Here is a 17,037-nt window from a genome sequence, read left to right on the forward strand (position 1 = left end):
TTTTTAAAAATTATAATTCATTTCCCAACCTTTTTAATGAATTTTTATAAATCGTTTTTGCTATTTAATTTTATAATTAATTGGTCTAGCATGTAGAAAGATGTCTATGATACTTTCTTATTTTTTTCCCATTTCGAAGAGAAAATGTTGCCAAGTTCGATCTTAGCAACATGCTGATAAAATCCAGCAACATGCTCAAACATGTGTCTCGGGCGCCTTTGAGCCAAAGAAAAAACGTAAACACAACACGGCTGACAAACCCTAAGTTGGCCAACAGGTTTGAGCTCGTTGGCATAGGTCGTTCGTTTTCCGTCGGCTGTCAGTCGTGACTTGCAGTTCGGGTTGATTCTCTGAGAGAATGCCACTGTTAACATTTCTCAGCGCTGTTAGCATGACGACGAGACCTAACATTTCGTATCTTTGAAATACATATCGGTGAAGTCCCCAGTTTCAGTTCCAAGTTTCAGTAGATTTCGGGACATCGTGCGGATCGAACGCTGGGTTCACGCGACTCGTACGTTGCAGGGAATCAGTAAGCAGTTACCAGTGACCAAGTGACTAGTGACCGAGTGATTCAGTGATTCAGACAGTGAACGAATAACATCCCGAGAAGAATTGTTGCATATATAGGGAATCGCATGGATATTGGAAAAAGGTATATAGCCCAAAAAGATATATGGTAAACAAAAGTGTGTGTGTTGTTTTTTGGATTCACGTGTCAGCGGATTTCTGATTTCTGATCCGGATTGTTTTGTTGGTTTTGCTATTTAGCAAGTGTACCACCGAGAGTGAGCTATATCTATATAAATATACATATATATACTATATATGCGGAGTGTGTGGAGGTGCCGGGAAATACTTTGACACACTTTTACTTCGTGCCCCAACTCCCGGCCATCGGTTATGGCGTGTCCTCGAAAAAAAAGCAAAAAAAAAAAAAAAAGAATGAAAAAGTTACAACTACAGTAAACGTGGAGAAAGGAGCAGCAAGGACGAGGAAATCTCGGCGATGCGAGAGCGTTGTGTTTTCATTGTCGTCGTTCGCCTTTGGCTCATCAATAAAAATTTCCTTGACATTTTATGAGCCAAAGGATTCGGAGCTCAGTTTACTTACTCCATTCGCCGGGTTTGCGATGGCCAATATATTAAATGCGACAACGGATTAAACGCTCGGTTGCCCTTTTTATGTCCGCTTATATTTATGGACAATTATTTAAAAAACTGCCATTCTTCCAAAGTTCTCACACATTTATGGTCTGTGAATGTTTTATGAAATCGCCACAGGAGCATGGTATCCCTTAGAGAAATTCTACTCCTTCTGCTGCGAACTGCTGGGGGAAAATTTAATTAAGCCTCTCCGCGATTGTTTATAAATTCATGTTAATGATATTTCGACAGTTGTGGGGGGAAATACTTTCCCGCTGCCCTCTTAGATGCCGAAAAGTATCTGCAATTACGTCGAATCGTTGGGCGCGAATTCCGCTGCCAAAGTTGTGAGAATTTTCCGCTAATTGTTTTCCGTCGAGCAGGCGATTCGCAATCGTCGCCAGCTGCGCGCGGCAAAAAGGAATCTCGCTCGTCTGAGACTTTCCCCCTCGGTTTTGATATGCAAATGGCCTTAAATTCCACACTCGAATTGAAATGAAATTGCCTCAAAGTTTCTGTTTTCTCCGCCCTACCAAAACAAAAATAAGGCGGCACGTGCGGCGTAGTCGTTTAATTTTAAATGCCAAACATTTTTATTAATGGTTATTGCCGTGAGTGGCAAAGAGTGCTCCGGTTTTTGGTGTAATAATCGAAGATTGTTTTCCCATTAGGAAAAGCCTTCAGACGAAGAGGAAAAACTTAAAGTCAAGGCTGTGACTTCGTGGGAATTTATTTCGAGCAGAGATTGAATTGAATCATGCCGCGCATCAAACAGACATTCATTTAAATATTTTGACAAACTTTTGACGACATTTCGCGCAATTTCAACGCAATGTGTGCTATCCATCCTGATTCTCCTTGCCACTTCCCCTGGGGATGTGTGAGTTTGCCCCGGCATTTATATCAATTTCTTTATTCCTCACGGCTTTCGACTGCCGCCTGCATTTTCGGCAAACGAAAAATCCACATTTTTTTTTTTTTGGGAGGCGGGTTGTTGAGGAGGAAGAAAAGCAGGAGCAGTTCTAGGAAATTTATGTCGCCTTTTATGGCTACGTGGCTCGTAAATAAGAAAAATGTTGCAGCACCATCCCGAATATCGGGGTTTTATCTTTTGCACATGTGGCGGCAAGTTAGGAGAGAGGTTTTCTATATCTCATCCACCGACCGTATTTTAGTTGCCCCCTCCTTCGTTTTAGATGACATCCAATCAGCATTTCTGCAGGCAAATAGCTAGACAGAAATTATTTCATATTTCACATGACATTCGGCCCGAGTAACTGCCTCAAATGGCACATTTAATATTTGATTTGTTTATTTGATTTCCCTGCTACAGTGTCCTTGGCATCAGGGTCCTGAAAAGGCTTACGGCAAATCGAATTAAAAATTTTCGCAAATCAAATTGGTTTTTGCAATGCCAAGAAGAAGTCCCAGAAAATGACTTATCTGCAAATGAAACTGAATGAAAATGTTTAGAATTGCGAAATTGTGAAAATGGAGAATGGTTAAGTGAGTGTTTGTGTGTCTGTGTCTGTGTCCAGGGGAGCATGAAGTGGTTGGGGAGAGGGGCCAAATTAGTTTGTTTGGCGAGTGCGAGTGTAGAGTGGACCAAAAAATAATGCCTAGTTCGTTAAACTCAACCGCTTATGAATGTATTCGACCGACACACACTCACATGGCGATTTTACCTTTTGTTGTTGCCGGAACTAGCCAAGCAGAACGCCTCAGCGTTGCGTTGGATTTTATTCCATTTTTACATTTTCGGTTCACTTTCAGTCTGCATTTGGTGCACTGTGAGAAAAAAGATACCATTTTTCTTTGTTATTTATGTTTGTAAATGGTTGCTTATGAAGGGAAATTATTATTCCTTTAGGTAATAATTTATTGATTTGTAGTACTTCTAACTTTCTTATGAAAACACCATTTCTCTCAGTGCATGTGGCGTAATTTAGGAAAAGCAACAGAAACTTCCACCCTCATGCTTGTGCTGCTGCAATTGCTCGATGTTGCATCAACAAATGGAGCTGCAGAACAGAACGTGCACTCTGATCTCAACCCCCTGGCATTTTCTCGTCTCTTTTTTTTGTTGACCAAATTTGAATATTAAAACAGAATTAGCCAAGTGCAGCAAGTGCTGGCCCGCCCACTCTTTTGACCAGCCACCACCTAGTTCACCGGAAACGGAAATGTGCCGGTGACTAGGAGGGTTAAAGGGGGAACCGCTTGCATGGACACAGGGCAATTAATGGGAATTATTGATATGCATAGAAGTACGGACTCCGGAGTTCGAACCAAGAAAGAGTCCTCGAGTCAATAACTGCTACTGCCCTACTCTAGTTGGTGAATTTCTCGTGAATTTCTGTCGCTTTCCCTTTGCGATGAATGCGTTTAAAAGTGTTTTCTGAGAAATCGATTGCATGGACTGTGGTTTTCGCGGAAAACAAGTGGCAATTAGATGCGATTTAGTTAGACCACCGCCGCCCCCCAACAATTTGCATATTGAATATGGCCAATCGGAAGTCGATTTTCCATAGCGAATGACTGGCAGATAAACTTGGTCTAATGAGCTACTCCATTGCGGGGGTGTTGAAATCCAATAATTGGAAATCTGAACTAGCCACCGTGAAGAGATTGCGAAAATAAACAAGCAAGCAAACAAGCAAACAAACAAACAAACAAACGGGCTAACAACAGCCAAACAGAGCAAAAGTGGCGAGAAATAAAAAAGAGAAAAGAACAAGATGCCAAGCCAAATGGAAATGGGAAAACAAAAAGTGAGCAGTTACCGTTAGAATGGCACCTGCCACAGCGTCTGCGGCTAAAATTTCAAATTTCCATTTAGAAAAACACAACACAACGGCCAGATGCAAATAAAAACAAATTTCTGTGTGTGGCAGCTGCATGCGCAACTTTTCCATTGTGCCCCTAGTTTATTTTGTATTTTTCTCATATTTTTGTCGAATTTTCTTCCCCCCCCCACCAGCCCCACACATTCCACAACTTTTCATTTCATATATTTGTTGTTTTTTTTTTTTTCTTTCATCCACTAGGCACAAATTAATTAAATGCACTCGACTGTGATTTATGCGATCCTAAGAGGACTTCCAAAATGCAAACGGGAGTTTTCCAATGGGTTGGGTTATGGGTTTTCCAGCAGATAAGCTGGAAAACTGTAGTGGCTGTTGCAATTAGGCGGCTATATAAGGGAGTTGTGGTTTTCCACTTGAAGTTGGCCACAGGCGGTCCATGATCTCCCATCATATGTGCCTGGCCTTTAAAAGCCAAATCCACTTAAGATTAACTTATCACTGGGCTGTTCTCTTGTTGTTATTGTTTTTGGGATTATGATATACGTCTTTGTTTACAGGTCTGGGGGTATAATGTACCTTTGGGAAAAACATTTGGAATGAATTGTGTTACCATTCCAGGCAGTCAAGTGTTTACAATTTTATAGTTTATTTTGATTTAATTGGAAAAATTGTAATTTAATCATTATTTTCTTTTAATTCATTATGAATGAGTTCACCTTTAACTATAAATATTATTTGATTACTAATTCATTATCTTAAAAGTCATTTTATTACCTCTTTAAAACCCAAAATACTTTGACGGGCATCTTTGAAGTCTAGCTTTTAGGTTTGATTGTCTGGGGCTATCGTTGATGGCAATCAAATCTGAGTTGGAGTCAAATGTCTAATAATTTTCAGCTTAAAAATTCATTAGATACAAATCGCTAGACCCATATCAAAAGTCTCAAAAGCCACAATGAAAGAGCTCAAAACTGATTTACTACCAAACGAAACTCCGTTTGGGCTTCATATGGCTCTGACCCTGTGTGCTCATATCTTCTGGCTAATTTCGCACTAATTGATTTCTTTTTGGACCGAGATGAGGGGCACTGGCCCAAAGAGAAGCTTTAATTGAGCGACTCCGCCCCTCCTCGAAGGGCTGTCAAATGGTTTCTTCCGCGCTTGACACGCGTTGACAGTTGGGCCCGTCATAGTTTCCTTTTTTTTTGTGTTGTTAGGTGGCAGGCGGCTGCCTTCTCTTCTGGCAAATCGAAAACTAAGCGCAGTCAAAGTCTCATTAGCTGATGACTTTGATGGTGGCACTACACCCCTTGCTCCCTGTTAGTTGTCTCGCCTCTGATTGGGTTTTAATGCCTTTTGGCAGCCAAACATTGTCCACGATTCGTTTACAGAAGTTCCATAATTTGTCGCTGCCTCTGATTGATGGGCCGCGATCCCATCCCGATCCCCCTGCCCTGCCTGGCCTGTCATTTGTGCCAGCTCATAGTTTGTCATCTCATCTGTGGCCATTACCCAAATCATTTGGCCTAAGCTACCCAAGATTCCGATCTTCACTCCGACGCTTTCACATTTTCCACGCGCAATTTGCCACGCACTGCGAATGTGGAGGCACGTGTTGCAGAAACGCCTCGATTTCGACCCTTGAACTGGGGAATACTGATTTGCTACACTGGAAAAAGAGGCAAAAGAGGGAAAACTTATCGTAACAAGAAAGCTTTTACAAGCAGATAAACAATAAGGCTAACAAATCGATTAGTCTTTGAATAGTTTAATCAAAAGTTCTTACCAAAACTGACAGTTTAGTTTGAAAACTATATAGAATATCTTTTAGGAAATAGGATTTTATAAGATTTATAAAGTTAAGCAGATTTTTCCCAAGTGCAGCCAATTCGAGAGACGTCTTAATGGCCCCCTTTGGCCGGCACATATCATTTGGTTAAAGGAGGAAAAGAGCAGATAAATTTAGCACTTTGTTTGCCTGACACGCCCACATTAATTAGCGGGGCTGTGCGGGGGGGAGGACGGAGTGGAGTGTTTTTTTTTTCTGAGATGTGAGGACGGTTGAGGATGGCCCTCTGAAGTCTGCCAATGGATGTTCGGATATTCGGAATGCAATTTGCAGCGACGACGTGACTCCAATGCCATCAGAGTGGGCTAAAGTGCCGGGTCACGCTGCTGGAGTCGAGTTCGGAGCTCGAAACTGGGATCTTGCCGCTCTGCTGCATGCACCTGTACACCCAGGTACACATGTGGGCAATTTAATGCCCGCTCCCTCCAAAGACACCCGCACTCCTCACCCACCACTTAAATCTCAGGCAAATATATAATACAAAAGACCGGCAGACGGACTAACTGCTTTCAGTTGGCTCCATTTCAGGGCCTTCTTCTACGTTTGCCTGTAAATTATATGAAAATGCAGCCAGAAAAGAGCAGAGTCGAGCTGAGCAGAGCAGAGAAGCGAGTCGAAATCGGCGTTTCAACGCTCCAGTTCCAGTTCACAGACATTGACACACTTTTGCCTTTCCGCGTTGTACAGTGATCACCATCACCATCACCATCACCGATCACGTCTCAAATGTGTAGGAGCAGTGAAGCCTCGTAGCATAATGCTACGTTCACATTTCTGCCTGCAATCTAATTAGCAACGTGCAACGTGCAGCGTGCACCAGGCAACTTGCAACGTGCAACTTGTAATGATCCGACAACTTCGTGCGGCTGCTGAATGCTAAAATGCCTCATCACAACTGGTTTTTCATCCTACAAAAAATTCCAAAAAGATAAAAAGATGAGAAGACCTCTCATTGCCTTTGCTTCGTTTCGGGGCCTCATAAATCTTCAATTGTCATTATTGTTTGTCCGTTTATTTAACTTTATTATTATGATGCCTCGTTCGTGCCCCCTGCCCCTGTGCCCCCCTGAAAATAACAAAATATTAAGCTGCTTATAAGATTCCTGGGAATGCAGCAGAAAATTACCAGAAGAATGGACCTTCGGAGATGACTGCTAATGAGCCTGGACAGCTGAAGAAAGCATCTGGGTCATATACGAATTTTCCAAAGAAATCACGTCAAAGAAGTCAGAAATCTTTCGGCAATTATGTTAATTTGATTTGATGCCATTCACATTGCTTTCTCGGCCATTTCATGGTCAAATAAAATTTGTTGCCGCAATTGCATTAGCACAAGAACCGAATAAAAAACCGGGCCAGCAATATACACCAAAAATGTGTTAAGGTCAGGCGGGGCAGCCAAAACAGAAACAAGAAAAAACCCAGAAGGAGCATCAGAAATGAGCTGAATAAAAAGATTGTTATGACAAAGAAAATGAAAATAAATGAGGCCGCAAATTCTGGCTGCGAGATGCTAGAGAGGCTGGAGGGTCTGGGGGTGGTGAGTGGGGGTCCACAGATAAGCGAATCGTATACAAATGGTCAACTTAACTAAAACAATAACTGCCCATCCTCCTTCTGCCAAAGCGGAGGAGCAGAAGAATAACACTAAAATGAGCAAAAGAAAACCCCCATAAAAGAAAAGCGAAAACAAAAGCCGACAAAAGCGGGCGCCAGTTGCAGAGAAAACACACAATGCTAGACGGAGCAGGGTTGTTGTGGGTGGGTTGGGGTGCGCAAAAAGTCCCAAGGAAAGCCAGCCAACTGCAAATGTAAAATTAACAAGAAATCAATGCGAAAAGCCAAAACAAACAAAATCTCAGAAAAATCAAAGAAGGCAAGTCACTAACGTTCGAAGTGGGTAATACCCTAGCTTGGTGGTAATTCTAGTTTTGGGCAAGTTGGTTGGAAAAATGATACTAAGAGTTATTTTTACCAGATTTTTTGATCTAAAAACTTTTCTTTTAAGATCTAAAAGAATGTGCGCTTAGTGAAAACTCATATTCATTGAATTCATAATTTTATTTTGTAAACTTAAACTAGAAATATTCATAAAAAATCCAAATAAATTACAGTCTCTTTCTTTAAGCCAAATACAAAGTTCCAAGTTCTGTTTTAAGAACTTATTTCCTCTCTTATCTAACCAATTAGTATACCCTAATCGTGAGTGTATTGAAACCAAAGCCAATGCGAAACTCAGTTGAAATGAAAGCCGAAAGAAGTCATAAATAAAAATTGAATGAAGCGAATTTCAGTTGGTAGACGCTTTTGTTATTTCGCGGTTATCAATTCCGACGCACAGCTGGCCGAAAGCAGGCATTGCCGTACTATAGATGGCATTAGCCAATGAGCTCTGCACTCTCCGCTCCCCTTTCTGATTTACTCAGCCAAACCACCCACCACCACCACCCGATAGACCCGCTTCCCTGGCTAGTTTCCACATTTGAAGCGCTCCCACGCTCCACAGCACAGCTGTAGGGAAAAAAGCAGATGAGGAGACGAGGCAACGACGAAGATGTTGCTTGGCTGGCACATCAATTTGCGATTATGAAAGGCTGCCTGGCCAGCACAAGCAGAAGCAGCAGCAGCACCAGCAGCAGCAGCGGCAGCGGCAGCAGCAGAAGCAACAACAGCAGCCGGGGCACTAGAAGAATGGGCAACTCTTTATTCAATCCGAAGAAATCTGAGCATTTAATGCGCAGCCAGCACAGCAAAAGCAAAAGCAAAGCTAAAGCAGAGCCCAGCATCGTTAGCGGCGTTCATCGTGGGGTCGAGGGTGCCACACAGAGAAATATTTTTTATGATTTTGTAACGATCAATGAAAGGATTAGAGAGATAGAAAAAATATTGAAAAATTAAATTAAAAAATTGTGATTTTTCTGAGTTGGAAACACTGACAAGAAAGGAAACAAATCTGTATGACTTTTTTCATAAACTAATAAGCTTTAAGCTTATATGATTATATGATCTTTGCTCTAACTAATATATATAAAACTATTAAGATCCCTAAGGCTATATCAAATTTCGAATGATTTATTTCCTGACTGTGTATTTGACTTGCACAGCTGCATTTGGCTATTCGGAATCGTCTCCCAGCGAATGGGCATCGTTTGGCATTTCTTTGGCCAGGCATGCGGCCTTCACATTTAACAATCCATTCATGTTGCTGCTGAAGCTGTTGCCGTTATCGATGTTGCTGTTGTTGTTGCTGTTGCTGCTGTCGATGTTGCTGCTGCGACTGCGCATTTATGAGTCTCTCTGTTTGGTTAGATGTCGTTGGCGAGTTGCAGACGCTTGACTCTTCTGCCCGATCACTGCTAAACTGGATTTAGCTGAGGTAGATCAGGCTAACGGGTCACGTGGTGACCTTTTCGAAGAAGAGGATAAATGACATTCGATTCCCTATTTACAAGGATTTTTTAAACAATTTTAAACAAGTTTGTACCAGGAAGTTATGATCGTATTGGTAAAAGTCGTTATAGAGGGACCTGTATATACACAGATGATGTAATTAAAAATCATTTATAGTAAAATTAAGTTATATAAGCTACTTTTCCTCCAAATGAAATGGTTTATCTCCACTTAATGACAAACATAAACAATGATAAACACTTGTAGGAGATTTACAGCCAACGCTATCTGGGAAATCCATTTGCTGATTCGTCATCGGTTTTCATATCAATGTCGGTTGCGGTATTATCCATTAAGCATGCACTCGTAAAGTATAACGAAGGGTATCCATATCTTCGGCCTACAAATTAGCCCCTTTATTTATTGTTTTTTTTTCTATCGTTCTTCGTTTGTTTTTTGCCGGCTTGTACAACATGGCACAAAGCAATGCCTCTGTGCTTGTTGTTGTTGTAGCTGTGGCTGTGGCAGTTGTTGCTGCATTTGTAGCTGCATTTGTAGTTGTCGTTCCGCTGCAGTGAAGCGCATCACCGCTGACGGCTGAGTGCCGCTTCTTCTTCTTCTGCCGCGTGCTGATTCTTATTTATGCTGCAACACGCTCCCAACAAAAAAAAAACCGTCCCGCTCCAGGGTCTCCATTTCCTCAGTACCCCCTCCTCTTCCCCCAGATTAGTTGCAATCGGATCCGTCTCTCTACTGAGTTATGATTAAATGGCATTTCGTGCGAGTGAGTCCCATTCCATCGTCTGGGGAACCTCCGACGCTTTATGGTTATTTCGTGCCTAAAAATGAAAGAAGTCCATGTCTCATTCTCATTCGAGAACCAAACAAGCAAACGAATGAATGTTTGTTGCTGTTAATTTAACGCTAAATGAAGTGCGAAATTACAAAATAAAGCCCCGCTCGATGTGAGGTTCGTTTGTTTTGTTGGTACCATGAAGAATGAAATCCGGTCTTATTCCTCAGCAGCATCGCACAGCTTGACTCATTTTGCAAGTCCCGCCTCCGCCTCCGCCTCCACTCAATAAAAAATAACAAAGACTGAACGATGAGTTTGTTTGCCGCAGCGAAATTAGTTTCTTTCTGTGAATGCCTTTAATTGTTCGGTCATTGTGGGAATGTCATGATTGGTTTTCAGGGGAGAACCCATCTTGCAGATCGCTGGAGAGAACAGCTTAAAAGGAAGCGGGATTTATGCGCTGGCAGCATTTCGGGCGACACTTTACGCCTCCCTGATTACACACGTGCGCCGGAAATGACAGCACGACAATTTGAGGAAATGCGAGCCTGATAAGCCGCGCCGTTGACTTGGGCTCCGGAATGTAGGTGCACTGAGGGGAATATGTATCAGAGGTTTATGGATATGACATCCTAGGAAATCATAACAGAAAATCTATATAAAACATGAACTAAAACCCTTTCTTAGCCAAAGAGAATGTTAAGTTATATATTGAAAAAATCATTTAAAATAAAGAAGTTAGCTCTGTTAACCATTTTGCCTTGTATATTAATACTCTGAGTACCAAATACCGTTTAAAGAAATCCAAACCCTGGAGAAATTCTTTCTCTGTAGAGTACAATCAGCCGACGACAGTGACCTCAGGTAGGGACTAATGCACATTTAATGCACACACGCCCTCCGATAACAGCCGAAACACAGGTAGACACCGTCTGAGTCACCTGGTAATGACCAGCAATTGCCCAACAAAACGCTGTCATTCATAGCGAGTCCTGTTCAAACAATTTGCTGTGTCTATAAATAATTAATGCCCTCAGGGGCAGACGGCAAGTCGGAAAAGCGGAGGCTGGGCGCCTGCCAATTATCAATTCAGCGAATTCAGCCAGCGACGCTCCTTTGCATTTCACGGCGATAATAGCACTGAGGGAAATTATCCGTAATTAATATATATATTTTATTATTTCTTATTTCTAATGAAACTTGTTTGTTTCTGATATAAAAATAACAGAGGAAAAGTATACTCAATATTGGTTTAAGATATTTTATTAAGTAGTTTTAAAAATCAATTTAACTTACTTTTGATGATTTTTTCTGAACATAATTTGCACTACTTAATGGTTAAAAATCTATTTAAATCTATCACTAAATCTATTAAATCTATTTAAAAATCTTAAAAATATGCAATATTAATAGTATTTTTCCCCGTGTATGCATACTGAAGTCAGCTCGAGTTGAAATGTTAACCCGGCTGGAGCATGAATATCGATGATGGCTCCCACTCCTCGCATGATGAATCAACGATTGGCAGCGCTTCATTGCCATACCCATATCCAAATCCATACCCCTTAACCCCTGTTCACCGCCTGTGGCTTGATTGCTTTGCTTCTTCGGCCGTTTTTGTGTGTGCCGGAATAATAAGCAGAAAATAATGCACTCCCTCCGGGGACTACTGCTCCCACTCCAAGGGCAATCAAAGTGATTTACTCGCATCCCCGGTCTGGCTCATCTGTGTGACCTGTGGCAGCTGCAGTTGCGTCGTCGTCGTCGACGGAGTTTCAAACATTTTTGCATAATTTATGCAATTTTAATTTCCAAAAGCTCGACCAGAGTCATCATTATCGCAGAGATGGCCACAGATAGTGATGCGGAGTGAAGGGGCAGGGGCAAAGGTGGGGGCAGGGACAAGAGGCAGGGAAGAGTAGAATTTGCACTTTTGCCTTTTATATTACTTTCCCAAAAATTATATCTGAGGTCGCACGAAAGTTTGCCCTTCGTTCTGTGACCTCCGCCCACCGTCCCTCAACTCGCTTCTGTTACCAGTTTGCATTCAATTTTGCGCCATCGTCTGTCCGTCCGTCCGTCTGTCGTTGTCATCGTCATGGCTGGCTAACAGTTTTCGCCATTGTTAGTCACCCAGACCCAGTCCCTTCTCCATAAACCCCATCCATCCATCTTTCTTGCCCTGTCTATAACTCGGTGTTTGGTACACCTTTCTCTGTTTTGCGGCTTTATGGTCTATGGCCACGTAATTTAGCTGTTTCTTTTTTCCACCCTGCCACAATCGTATTCGTAATCAGATTTAGATTTAGATTTTCTGCAGAATTGTTTCCGAAAAGTTCATTAGAAAGTGTTTTGTCTGATGCGGGGCTATGCACAGCCAAAGTTTTAACTATCGCGCCACGGTCATGGATAAGCTGCACAGGGAAAAATCATTATAAAAATGTTTTAAATTTAAAATTGGTTTTTCTATATATTTTACACTTTGGTTTATTAATAATAATGTTATTACAACTTAATTGTCTTACATTAAAATGAATGACAATAACAAATTTGTCAATGTCATACGATTGCTTTCTATGGAAATTCTATACAAATTCTGTACATAAATGTTTAGCAAAATAGGTTATGTATATACGAAAGTATAATTTAAAGAGACTATCTATCTATTTTTTAATCAACCAAACGTCTCAATCTAAGTCTCTTTCTTATTTTTGATACAATTGCTTTCCTCTCTATAAAATCAACTGCCCTCTGGCATCTTTCTTTTGTTGCCCTAGGTCAAGTCAGCTTACAGTTTCTTTTTATACCCGTTACTCGTAGAGTAAAAGGGTATACTAGATTCGTTGAAAAGTATGTAACAGATAGAAGGAAGCTTTTGCGACCCTATAAAGTATATATATTCTTGATCAGGATCAATAGCGAAGTCGATTGAGCCATGTCCGTCTGTCCGTCCGTCCGTCCGTCCGTCCGTCCGTCGTCCGTCCGTCCGTCCGTCCGTCCGTCCGTCCGTCCGTCCGTCCGTCCGTCCGTCCGTATGAACGCTGAGATCTCAGGAACTATAGCAGATACAAAGCTGAGATTAAGCATGAAGATTCTTGAGGTCCCGGGACAGCGCAAGTTTATTACAGCATCCTGCCACGCCCACTCTAACGCCCACAAATCGCAAAAGCTGAAATTGCTGAAATCTCAGGAACTATTGCAGATAGAAAGTTGAATTTCAGAAAGTATAATCTTTAGATGACAGCGCATCTTATAGTGGTACTACTATCCGGCCACACCCACCCATACGCCCACAAGGTTCAAAAGACCGTTTTCGGATTTTCTAGAAAAGCTGATATCTCGGTAACTATAAGAGATAGAAAGTTCGGATCAAGCATGTATGTTTCTATGATGCTCCCAATGCGAATTGTTTTCCGATCACGCCACGCCCACTCTAACGCCCACAAAACTCGAAAAACCAAAAATGCAAAAATCTCGAAAACTATAAGAGCTACACAATTTTGTTTAGGAACACGTATTTAGGAGATGCCTCTGCAACTTGCCACGAAGTTGCTTCCGGCCACGCCCACTCTAACGCCCACAAACCGCGGAAAACTGTGGAGTCTATAATATTATTATGAATGCCTTCGTTTGACCTTTTGTAACTTATATCTGTTAATATCTATCGATTTACAAAAGATTTTTCAAATCGGAACATTATTTCGCTATTTATGAAGAAATTAAGGTTATAAGGCTCCACATGGGCAGTGACGTCACTATAAGCATACTCAACATACTTCCTCTGACAATAGGTGGCGCCTTGTGAATTTCCACTAGCAAAATTAATATTTTAAAATTGTGTAAAACAGTAACGGGTATCTTATAGTCGCGGCACTCGACTATAGCGTTTCCTCTTGTTTTTGTTGTTAGCCAGTCAACTTTAGCACGAACACCCATCGCTTTGCTCATGGCCAGCGGCCAGTTGATCCCGCTTACGAGTGTTTGAAGTTGGCCAGGTGCTAATTACACTGTACACCACCCGAAAGGATTTCATGTGTGTGGATGAGTGTGCCCTGTGTACCCACCCAGGCTATCTTGATTCGAGCGAATGCCTTAAGTGTTTTTGCATTAAAGTGTTTGCGTTGCTCACATTTGGCTGTTGTCGTTGTCAATGGTCGCTTAATTAGCTTTTGAATGCCAAGGGGGCGGTTAGCGGTGCCGCCAGGTGGCGCTCGGGGGTAGTGTAATTAATATTCAATATGTGAGACCCACCCCCGAAACCCTCTGACTATCAGCTAATTAATAGTGTTTGGCTTGACTGCTCGCCCACTTTCGAATACACGTCTCTGTGTATATATATATATGTGTGTGTGTGTGTGTATATTTGTATGTATATGTGGTGGCACGCGAGAGAAGAACCGCAACGACCACAACAATTCCATACGCACACGAGCGCAACTCAAGCCAACCGAACTGAATCTAACATCATTATCGAAATCACGCAAATATTTACCCAAATAATTTGTCAACTTGACGTGGACGACTTGAACTTTAAGCGGCCAAAGCGATATCGTTTAGTTGAGTTCCATTTCCGCTGCTCAAGGATATCAAGGATATATATATATATATATATATATATACGCTTATATATTTCAGCTTTGTTGGCATAAAAATCCACCGAGGCAAGCATAATCCTTTATGAATTTTGTTTTCACCTTTCTGGCTGCTTGTGGCCGCTTTTCGAGCGCCTTTGGCTGTTGGCCATAAAATTAAAATTTCTTTACAAGCATTAAACGCTAAATGAACCTGAAAATTACGCAAATCGCACAGGCCACAGAGTCCACACACACAACAACAACAAAATATACAGGAAAAAGAACAACAAAGCGGCGATAAAAGAGGGCTAAACACCTTGACAGCAGGTGGAAATGCGGAAACGAGGGGGTGGACGAGTTGACATTGACATTGCGGGGTCGAAGGGATGACAGAAAGCTTGGCGCGGATTGAACGAATGAATCTGGCAACAGAATTTTCCACCTCAATGTGCCCGGTCGCACCCATATACCCATTTACCCATATATACACCCATCAGCCCACACACGTACGCACACACAGAGACACCCTGTTGCCGAGTATCCGTGTGCACGTCAAATTATGACAGTCGCTGGATTAAGGACCACCTGGCTCCATGCCACCACCCATCTACCTACTTATCGAAGGGGGCTAAGGGCAAGCTGTTTTTAGGCCAGCTCACAAATTTCGTTTCCACTAAATGCAAATACCTTCGTAAGCGGAAAAGGGCAAAGGGTTCAGCAGGTTGAACTTACACGGATGACTTGTTACTGCCGCAGTGGAGCCAAGGAGCTGATGGGATTACCCTCGAACAAAGGGTTTAGCACCTAAGGGATGTCATATGGAATCTTTAGTATTTTTAAAATATTATTTTAGGGAAACATTTTGGTTGAGTGAAAGAATGCCCTTTCTATTTTTAGATGTTTTTCATATTTTTAAATCTCATTAAATATCTAAAAAATATTAATAAGCAATAACAGTTCTCTGACCTTAAAGATACTTGATTTTCCCTAAAGATATTTCTTCTATAATCCTTCCTGATTAACCTTAATCATAATCAAAATCCAGATTAGATATCCTGTTTTCTTAGAACGGAAACATATTTCACCCCTCGTTTTTTGAAGGATATCAGAACGTTAACCCGACACAAACTTTTAGCTTTTCTTTGGTTGTTCGCTCAACTGGGGAACGATGGTTCATAATTTGCTTATGCGTATGTAGATGTGTCTGCCACCGTGTGTTTGCCTCCCATGAATATAGATTTTCCATCTCCACCCACTACGTTTTGGCCCAAATATGCGTCCTGAGCCATCGGAAAACATGTTGTCCCTAAAAGCCAGCCACGCAGAGGGAGCCAAAATCGAAAGAGAAGCAAAACATTGGCACAGAGGGACACATTTTTCGTAGCTGTTCTTTGGGGTGTGGCAACATAAAGGTGTTGACACATTCTCTGTTGATTCTTATTGGGCTCTAAGCCGATTTTTATTCCAGACGAAGAAACACACGCACTCACACATAGGCAGGCGAGTCTAATGGGATTGTCCTTGGTGTCCTTGTGGGAATGGGAATAGAACGCTGGTGGATGTATATTTTTGGGCCTGCAATCAATTCTCATTTGGCTGCCTCTTTTGTGTTTGTGAAGCTCAACTCCTTTTATATTTCTCTGATTTTTTCGCCCACTAACCAGAGTGCATTTTCTTTTCTGCTTACAGGTAAGCCAAGAGTGATGGAATCGTATAGATCGCGTTTGAAGAGGCAGAAGACTTTGTGGTAAGTTGCCTCCAAGGCCTGAGGCTGACAATGCCCCAAGTGTACTTGGCCAGGTGTGCATTCTAACGTAAAGTCTGGGCAAGTCGTTGCACCTGTTGACGTTAGAGGGGATGTACTAAAAAATAGTGGAAAATAAAGAATAGAATTTTGCCATGCCAGATGAGGGACACATTTTCGCTGGAATTTTTGCTCCAGAACGCAACAACACTCTCTCTGGCGTAATGCTCGCTCTGATAAATCTTAAATGGCCACCAAAAAACATACTTCATATAAATAAAACAAAATGAAAATCTAATTTAAAGCGAGCCAAGGCAGCCGGGCGTCAATAATTGCCCTGAACAGAAATTATGCTGAAAGATTAAAGTCATTTATTATAATTTATTTATTTTTGTTTTGTGCTGCTCTGCCGTTGCCAAGCGCTCGTATGGATCCCAGACAGGATTGGGTACGATGGCTATAGCCATGGCTATGGCTATGCTGGCCGTAGTCCTTCGCAATTACTTTGAAGTGGCGCACTAGCCCAACTATGTACTCGCAGGGCCGTGGCGCCCCATTAAATTTGCCACACTTCATTGGCTCGCACAGAAATAATAATTTATTATTTAATTTCGCTCGGACAGCGGCGGCTGCTGTGCCCATGTGCGGGGGCGTCAGCAGCGGGGGCATGGCACTGGAGGGAAGTTGGTTTAAAGTAATTAATTTCGGGAAGTGTCAAAGTTGCTGCATGG

At 41.9% G+C, this 17,037-nt stretch overlaps 1 protein-coding gene across 5 annotated transcripts in view; it reads left to right on the forward strand.

Annotated features, from left to right (window-relative positions):
• The first annotated feature begins 336 nt into the window (after positions 1 to 336).
• The window catches only part of LOC108109479 (kin of IRRE-like protein 1), a 109,919-nt gene continuing 93,218 nt past the window's right edge, over positions 337 to 17,037 (forward strand). For 2 of the 5 annotated variants that reach the window (XM_017218007.2, XM_017218005.2), the window contains exon 1: positions 337 to 655. The gene's annotated coding sequence lies outside the window, so the exon portion shown is untranslated. The remainder of the gene's footprint in view (positions 656 to 17,037) is intronic. The other 3 variants (XM_041819154.1, XM_017218006.2, XM_041819152.1) reach the window with 2 other exon arrangements.

This window comes from Drosophila eugracilis, unplaced genomic scaffold (genome assembly GCF_018153835.1).
Source record: "Drosophila eugracilis isolate 14026-0451.02 unplaced genomic scaffold, ASM1815383v1 contig_47, whole genome shotgun sequence".
Lineage (NCBI taxonomy): Eukaryota > Metazoa > Arthropoda > Insecta > Diptera > Drosophilidae > Drosophila > Drosophila eugracilis.